Source organism: Archocentrus centrarchus, unplaced genomic scaffold (assembly GCF_007364275.1).
Source record: "Archocentrus centrarchus isolate MPI-CPG fArcCen1 unplaced genomic scaffold, fArcCen1 scaffold_33_ctg1, whole genome shotgun sequence".
In the NCBI taxonomy this organism is placed as follows: Eukaryota; Metazoa; Chordata; class Actinopteri; order Cichliformes; family Cichlidae; genus Archocentrus; species Archocentrus centrarchus.
Genome location: NW_022060261.1, coordinates 3,310,953 through 3,320,728, shown reverse-complemented (window position 1 = coordinate 3,320,728; position 9,776 = coordinate 3,310,953).

Here is a 9,776-nt window from a genome sequence, read left to right as displayed (position 1 = left end):
ACACTCAGTGATGACTGTTTCTTTTTGCTTCATGTCTGTTTGCTGTTCTGCACACCCATCACTTCCACCTCCCTCACTGTCTCTTGTAATAATCATAATATTAAAATCACATGCAGGAGGCGCTCAATTAACCTCCATTGCATTTATTTTCCCTTCAAGAGAATGAAGCCAAAATACAAAGCTCCGGACCAGACATGTCCACCTGACCTTAAAATCAGTTCATCAAGTCTGGTGGTCTCTGTGGCCCCATTTACATGACACCGTTTCAAAATGAAAACAGTGTCATTTTGATGCGTTTTGGCCTCCCGTTTACACGGCAACAGAGTGAAAACGATGTGTTTTGGAAACGGGGTCCAGAGTGGAGCGTTTCAGAAACGCACCGGCCTGCGTTCTCGTGTAAACGCTTGAAACCGGGGTGATTTGAAAACGGGTGACTCGCACATGCGCACTGTGGTTGCGACGGCCACAGTTTTCCATGCATGTGCAAATTGATAAACAGTACTCGCGGATTCACGAGTGCTTCTTGTGCTTTTCTTGTGTTTTTACCATTTTGTAATTCAGCGTTGTGTGCAGCAGCGATCCAACCTCATCGTCAGGCCACACAAAACCTCTCACACTGGCCGTTTTGTAAGTAATGAACAATTTGCCGCACTACCTACTGTCACTCCACGCGTACATGTCTTGCATTAACAAGCTTTGCAAAGAGAAAACCAACGCCAACTTGTGGCCTGGCATGGGAACTACATCGTTTTCATCCTTTCACGTGTCATTGTGTAAACGCAGATTGTTTCTGAAAGGCTATCGTGTAAACGGGGCCTCTGTCCTTGAGCCCAGTTTTTATTACAGTTACAGAAAGTCATAAAAACGGTGAGGGTGCATCTTGTGTCTTTTACAGCTGTCAGGGTGTTATCTGCTTCACATCATAAACCAACAAAGCAACAGACACCAAGCAGTTCTACCCTTTTATGTCCCCTTATTAAAGTCTTGCATTAAAGTCTTGCATGTGAACAAACATTCATTACCTACATGTTTTATATATATATATATATATATATATATATATATATATATATATATATATATATATATATATATATATATATATATATATATATATATATATATATAAAAAAAATGATAGAGCATATACATCATTATTTGTAAATCTACCACTAATTTAATTGACAATAAAAGGTCAGACATCAGTAGGGATTCAGCATTGAACACAGAACCCACACAAATATGAGATACTCTTAAAAATCTGTATCTGTTGTTAAGGTCAGCAGCACAGTGTAAGGAATGGATTTCACTTCCACTGTGTGTAATCCTTGGGTATTTGCTCGGTACCTGCTGTTAGAAGCATTTAAAGAAAATTGTTGTATTGGACTGAATCAGAACTCTGTTGCCCATAAATCTGTCATAATAAACCATCATCCAGAGCTTTCACCTGGTATGATTATGGACTAGTTTGTCCATCAAACCTATATTTTTATGTCATGTAACATGCATTAAAATGCATAACTCCTCTGCTCCTTTTGGAAGAAGATTATCCAGGTGCAATCCAGCTCTGTCTGGAATGTCAGAAGGCTGCCAGGACCTTTAAACACTACAGCTGCATCAGGTAAAGCATGATCAGATTAACAGAGTGATATGTTGCTGTAGATGTGATGTGATACGTGTTTTTTTTTATGTCCCCTTGTTTTTTCTCATTGTTATTGCCCGGTGGCTGTTCTTTTGCATTAGCTATGACGTCAACGTCATTTTAAATGTTTTAACCCTCTGCAGACCTTGTCAGTGTGCTGTTAGCTTGGTAAAAAATCTGAATCTCAGTCTGCACCAGGATGTTTTCAGCGAGTGTCATCTCTCTGCAATCACAGTTTGCTTTGGCATTTTTGGCATACGTTTCCTTTTGGAAACGCTTTCATTGTAAAGTAATCATATTGGAAAACATAAGCTTGCCAATTACAGGGAGGAAGCTGGAAGGTTGTGTACAGATGTTTAGATTTGAAGAACATATCACACAAGGTGACAAATGTAAAGCACATGAAAACAGCTGAGGAATAAGTAACCTCTTTACTGTCATACTCCTCTCTCTCTCTTTTTTTTTTAAACCCCAAAGGAATTAAATACGAGTGAGATCTGGAATGCTCTAAGGTGTATCGATGATTAATGTAGAGAATGTATATGTAAGATGGCACACAGCAAACAGGGAAATACAGTGAATACCAGACAACCAAAGTGCCTTTGCTCTGTTTGTATTAGTATGTGGGTGTTCCAGCCTTTTTATGTATTGATGACAGATCGATCACAGCTGGCAGGGAGATAAATAATGATCATCTTCACCTTTATGTTTGCCCGTTTCACCTGCATTTGGATCCATCTTTTTCTTCTCTGTCCTTATCCTATACTTTGTGTTCAGTTCCCTGACAGTGAGTGCCAATAAATGTGTATGTTGTTGTGTATGTTTTCCTCTCATTTTGGTCATATGCAAAAGTCTTGAGCCTCCACTCATTTCTTTATATTTTCCTTTCAAGGACCCAGACTTAATTTTTTAAAGTGGTCTTGAGCAATAGTTCTCCAGAGTTTCTGAAGGACTTTCAAAGTTTTTCTTTGGACATTGGCTGCTTTTTCAGTCATTTTCAGTCCACTTCTTGTACCTGACAATTTTCAGAGGAATGTTTTTTTTAAACACTGACCAATAAAAAGCATACCTGGATAGAAAAAAAAAAACACACACACACACACACACACACACACACACACACACAACTGAAAACTAGCACTATTGGATTGGCCTCTCTAGAGCCCAGACCTCAACATTATTGAAGCAAACACTGTTAATAGCTCCTGAAGTAGTTCCACAGTAAAATATTCCCATTGCCTTTGCATTAAAACATGATTATGAAGCACAAGCAGACAACATTATTTTATATCAACATTTGCTCACCATAATGTCTTAATACAGTGGAGCAGAAAACAAAGGCAGGCTTGTGCTAGTTGAGTGACAACATGACTGCTGGGAAATGATCGATACGGCAGTGTTGTGCACAAAGGATTGTAGTGGTGTGGAAAAATCCTCCCACTGTCCCCTCCCACCTGCAGCTGCTGCCTATACATGTAGATATCACTTCTGCTTTCACAGTCATTAATTTATCATCATTGCAGTTTCATGTCCATTGTGAGGCTCATTAAATGTGCTCGGCAGTGGGTGTGTGGATTAGACCTTGCACCATTTGCCACCAGTGTCAACACCCACCACAAGAAGCCTGTCAATGTAGTAACGCATTTGTGATCATCATAAGAGAAACCACTAACTTGCTGTATTAACCTGCAGCTCTGATAATTAAGCACACATGCAAATTTCCCTTCAGTCCTCCTTTTGATCTCAGATCTTTCACCTTCACACTACTGATGTTGTGTGATCTTCATCATAGTCACCGTCGTCTTCCTCCGTATAACCCAACAGAGACATTTGGTATGGTTCTGGAGCTCCCAATTTCCTTTAACAACAGTGGAGATAAACTGTACTCACACAAAACATATATATGGTATACAACAACATCCACACACTATTAAATTCCTCTCACAATAATCAGAGAAGAGTATGGAAGCAAACGTGTGTCATCAGGATCTGAATTTTAAATTCCATTGAATTTCTGGCACTGAATTTTTTTAATGCCGAAAAAAAGTGTTTGAATTTTTTGCCTCTGAATTTAAGTCTCTGAAATTTCACTATCTCATTTTCAGTTTATTTTTCAATGTTCAAAATTTCAAGATAAAAAATTCACCCTTTAAAAATTCGATGCAAATATTTTCGAGTACTCAAATGCGATAGGCCAAATTCAGTGTCTAAAATTCAGTGTCTATATCTCTGTGTTTATTCCTGGCTTCCCTCAGCTTTTGGTTTAGTTCTTTTTGCACCGTCTTCAGCCCTGTACCGTCTCGTTTCTTAAAAGCAATTTTTTTACTGTTAATACAGTTTTTGATTTCTTTACTTATGTAAGGTTTGTTGTTTGGATATACCTTGACCACCTTTTGAGGAACCACACAGTCAATACAGAATTTTATATAGTCTGTTATTGTGTCAACAGCAAGATCAATTTCCAATTTATGGAAAATGTCCCAGTTTGTGCATAAGAAGGAGCCTTTTAAAGTCTCAATAATGTCTTCAGACCACACAGGTACTGTCTTAAACTGTGGTTTGCTCCTTTTAAGCACAGTTTTTTATGTAGGGATTAGGTGCACTGTGTTGTGGTCAGAATTAGAAAGGGGTGGTTTTGGTTTAGCGCTGTATGCGTTCTTTTTATTTCCATAACATTTGTCCAAAATCCTGCTATCGCACAGTTTACACATTGTTCATATCCAGGGAGGAACAGCTCTAGTTTGCAATTGTTGAAATCCCCCATTATGAAAACGGGGGCTCCAGGTGAGCGAATCAGTTGATGCTGGACACAGTCTGCAATTTGAGCTGCTGCCCGTGCAGCGTTGCCGCTCGGAGGGACGTAAACAGCGCAGATTAAAATACTGCCGAACTCTCTCGGAAGATAATGTGGTCTCAAGGAGAGACACAGTAGTTCGACATCTGAGTTACATACAGTTTCCCTCACTGAGTAGTTGTTATACCAGGATTCACTGATATACACGCAGATGCCTCCTCCTTGTTTTTTTCTTGAGTTCATATTGCGGGCTGCCCGAACAGCAGAGAACCCATCCAGCTCAATAGCAGAATCAGGAATGTCAGAATTAAGCCAAGTCTCTGTGATCACCAGCATGCGAGACTCTCGGTATTCAAAACATACCTTGGTGTTGATACGGAGCTCGTCCATTTTACGCCGTAGAGACCATGTGTTGCAGAGCAAGATGCTGGGCAGGGGTGGCCGACTACCTCGTCGGCGGAGCCGTTGCCGTACTCCTCCCTTCCTACCTCTTTTCCTTTGAAGCCGTCCTGATGGTTGCACTTTCACCGATTCAGGCAGGTCCGCAGGCGGTGTAGTTGAAGCAGGACAAAGGGAAAGTAGTGCCTCTCTGGAATAAGTGAGTGGAAACTCACCCTCCGCATGTGAAAAAGTTTGGCACGTGTGCAGGAGGTTTAAGATGAGTGCCAAAAGCACTCTTTTTGCGAGTGATGCCATACTATTCCAACATAAGCATATGCAGTCTAAAAAACAAAGTGCCGTAGAGCAAAATAGATAAATAACCAATTAAAAAAAAAAGAGATAAGACCATAAAATAGCAGCAGCAGCAGTAGTGCACGAGTCCGAGTCGCCAGCCGAGCAGCGCCACCGGATGATTGGTGTGACTTGCGATGACTGTTTTATTGAGGATTGTTAAGCCACGATTGGTAATGGCGGTAGAGCTGAGCTTTTTTGGTTGCCACCTTTAATTCAAAATAAGCTGTTAAAACAAATATTACATATTTCTACATCAAAGAATACAGATGATTGATGTTTGAGCGAATGATTGATTTCCAAATATATTAACAGCTCTCTAGTAATACATTAATGTAGAATAAAAATATCCAGTCATGATGCTTAACTTTAATATCAGCCAAACCGATTTGCTCAGGAACAAATGAAACACAAATAAACCAAACATCAGCTGTTAAGAGATCATCTGAGTGAGTTATGTTTGTGTTTAACTTTCACTCAGCGGTGAAAGCCAGCGAGGGTTTGAAAAGGATGTGCCGGGAGTCTCTCCGGGTATGGCGAGCCTTGATTGGCCAGTCAGCTGACAGTTAGCATGGTGAGCTTGTAAAGCAGCGGCAACGGTCATCTCCAAAAACAGTGGAGCACTTTTTGCAGTTCAGCGATATCTTGATAAAATGAGCTGATATTTGAGGTTTACACATTTACATTCTCACCTAAAAACATCTTAAATGTTTATTTTGCATCACAGACACAGTCATATTTCAAACTTTTCGGCTGCTCATTGTTGAGTTTGAGTTTTGATGCGCAGTGACTCATGGGATATGGTAGACCGTGAAGGATACACCCGACCCATTCTTCAGATTCGGGAAAAGAAGGACACATTCGTTGACCACATTTGGAGGAGCCTTTGTCACCTCGCTGTGACGTAAGTGGCCTACAAATGCAACTTTCGAAGGATGCAGCCCCTGAATTTGGACACAGCTAAAGTTTTAAAAGTTAAAATCAATTAAAACAGCAAAACTCATAAACAAACATGTCAGAGTCAAAATATTACAAGGATCAGATTATGAAGAGCAGTTACACTCTTTAGGAGAGCTCTAAGGTCTCATTCAGCTTTAATGTACTCTGAAGGTGATTCCATGTACAAGGTGCGAAATGAGAGACACTTTTCTACCAAGTTCAGAAAAAAATCCTGGGTAGCCTAAAGAGGAGCCAACTGGTACCCAGCAAATCACAGCAGCTATTTGAAAGAGTTTACACAGGTAAGAAGGAACTTTATCTAAAATAACTTTGTACATAAAAGATATACCATCACACTTGTCTCCTTAAACTTAATCAAGGCCAAGAACTATGATAAACTGAGTCCAAACTACAAAGTGCTGAGGAGGCAGCATGTATATAGATAAAGTCACCATAATCAAGAACATTTAAGAATGTAGCCTGTACAAATTCTTTCTAACTGATAATTTAATACGTGGCAGCCGGAGGGTTGCCGGTTCGAGCCCCTGTCCCTGCGCTGCATTGTGTCCTTGGGCAAGACAGTTAAACCACATTGCCTAAAGGTAGCGCCGGTCTCCGGCTGCATGACTGCTCATCTCTGGATGAGTGATCTTGAACGATCATTTCGTTGTATGCCTTGTGTGCACAATGAGTTGAATCTAACATCTAAAACAGGCCATATTTCAATAATAAATTTGATTTTATTAGCATTTTATTAGCCGAAAGGCAATTTGCAGTTCCTCAACAGCTTATTTCAGAGAAGAGCCAACTGCATAAAGTATAGCGTCATCTGCATAAAGGTGCACTTTATCGGCTGTAGTATCTGATGTTTTATATGTCTGATATTTCATATAGGGTTTTTTTTACTACTCTAAAAACACATTACATGTGAGGCCTCCTTTCTCCTGAGTTGAAAGGCCCTGTTTTTCTCTGTGGGGAAAATCTCCCCTCACTTCTCATCTAAATAAGGATATGTATGTTTAAGATCCACGTGTACTTTCATCAGTTAAAAAAAACCTTAGACACAGGCCCCCCTTACAGGATATTAGCCAGATATGGAAAGGTTACATACCAAGATCTGGGTGTGACTATAAAGGTTTAAAACTCTTGCGACCGTCTTTCTTGAGAGCAAGAGGATTGTTTTTGTTCTCTCCTGTTCTACAACCGGATGAAGAATGTATGACATTGTTCCTTTTGTAATAAACCATATTATTCATAAAGGCTTTATTTACGAGGATTTCTCCAACACTCACACAGCAGAACAGAAGCAATCATGTAAACATATTCTGTCCTATGTTATGATAAAAAAATTGAAAATAAAATAGGGCCTCAAGGGACCCCTTCAATCTTGAAAAACTTGACTTATATCCATCTGTACAAATGTACTGTGATCTATACGAAAGATAGATTCTGAGCCACGCTATAGCTTCACTCAAACCAACATCACTGAGTCTAACAGCAGCTCGTGGTCAGCAGGGTCAAATGCTTTGGCTAGATCAACAAACATGGCAGCACAATGCTGCTTCCTGTCCAACGCCTTAATATTATAATTTGGTATCAACTAGCAGCTGTTATAGTAAAATGACTCAACCTAAAGCCAGACTGAGTTCACATAAATATTATTTTCAACCCAGTATTTTAAGTATTTTAAGTATATTGTTTCAACTGAGCTTTTTTTCAGATTCTAAAATCTTGGCAAGAACAGAAAGTTTGGATATTGGATGATAACTGTTTAAATATGAAGCATCCTTCCCTTTACTAAGGGATGGATGTAAGCTCAGCAATAAAATCAAACCAACTGCAAGCCTTAAAAAAAAGGAATTCAGCTTAAAACAGGAAGTGGACTTCAAAGCTTTATGGAGTGCCACAATAGAAGTATGTATAAAGACAAATCGATTCCTTGAAGGGGCAGTAATAGACCCTTTTATGGCCTACGTCATCAAAGGATGCGCGCACACTCTGGCAACAAAAGTGAACTACTACTCCATTCAAATCAATAAGGACAACGAGACTGCACAGCAGTAAAATGTGATTTAAAAGCAATATCAGCATCAAAAAGTCTGGCTTTTGTGTGTTTGGCTGTCAGAATTTCCAAAAGCAAACAGAAGCTGTACCAAATTTCCACGGGATCACAGCCGTTTGAGAGAAAACGGAGGTGTCTATGGTTGCAAGCCGTCAAATGTATTAATAAAAATTGGACTTAGGACACGATCAGAAATGCTCATGTTTGGAGTGCCCATTTTATATCAGGAAGTTTTTTTTTATTATTATTTTTATTTTTTTAAACCTGTCATGTCTGGCAGTTTTCGCAATCAGAATGGTAATCCGAAGGCACTATTGTACCAAACATATTTGCTTTTACAAGAAGTGCTCTATAAGTTTTCTATAGGCTATTCTTGTTAATTGTATTTTTATTTTATTTATTCTTGCCAGATCTGACAGGTAGGGAAAGAAAAAGAGATAAAGAAGAAAAAAAAGAAGATAAAAGTTGCACATACGTACACATACACACACACACTCTTAAGGCCTTTACACAGCGGACGCGTAAATTCCGTGCGAATGTTTCGTGCGTTAAAAATATTTTTCGGACTCGCCTGTACTTAATGCCATTCACACCAACCGCGTCATTTCACAGGACAAATTTGCGGCATTTATTTTTTCGGATCAAGCTTGATTTTTCTGACTTTCATAAGCGAACAAACAGGTCTGACCAATCAGAGTGCTGCATTTAGCAACATGTGAGGTCAAAGCTCAAAACGCGCACCGATGTACTGAATATACAGTGATGTGGGAACAAAAAAATCATAATAGTTTTGAATATCTGCTGATGCAGCAGTGATTGTGTCCATATTTCTATTTGTAGGCTGCAAAAATTTCAAATTCTGCAGCCATTTCACTTCAGAACGACTAAGGATGTATTTGATGATTGGCTAAATGGGAATTTTAGATTAATTATTGATAACAGTTTGATTAGAGCTTTTTCACACAGTTACAACTGTGTACGTGCATATTATTGGATCTAGGTAATATAATGCATTTGATTGACCTGATAACTATCTAATAGTAGCCAAATGTTGCATTAACCATTTGAAACTTGCCTTTTCACAAATAAACTGAGTATGAACATGGTGTGGTATGCTTGTAACAACCTGCTTATAATATTCTTGGAGATATGTAAATATACCTGTATAGTGTTGCTTATGTTGTGTATCACTTTAATTTGTATAGATCATGCAAACTATTAAAAAAACGGGCACTAAATGATATTATTTCAATCTGTATGGATTGCTAAATTTACAAGGTGCATCTAAAGGGACGATGGGTTGAACCACATATACTGATGTAGATGAGCACATTTTTTAAAGCGTGGATGGCGTGACTCCGGTGAAAATCTGTCATTCTTCACGAGTAAATTCAACAACGTGAAACTCTGCAGCTACAAACAAACATCGTGCACACGAGTGTCTGCTGTGCGCGCTGCTGCAGGTTCACGCTCTTGTGAGGAAACTGAATTTTACACCTGTGAACAAACTGATTTTTGAGCGTTTTGGCGGAGCCCATGTAGCCTAAAGTAATTGGTCACTTTGATGGATAGTTCAGGTTACTGCATTAGAGCGAGGCATACAGTGG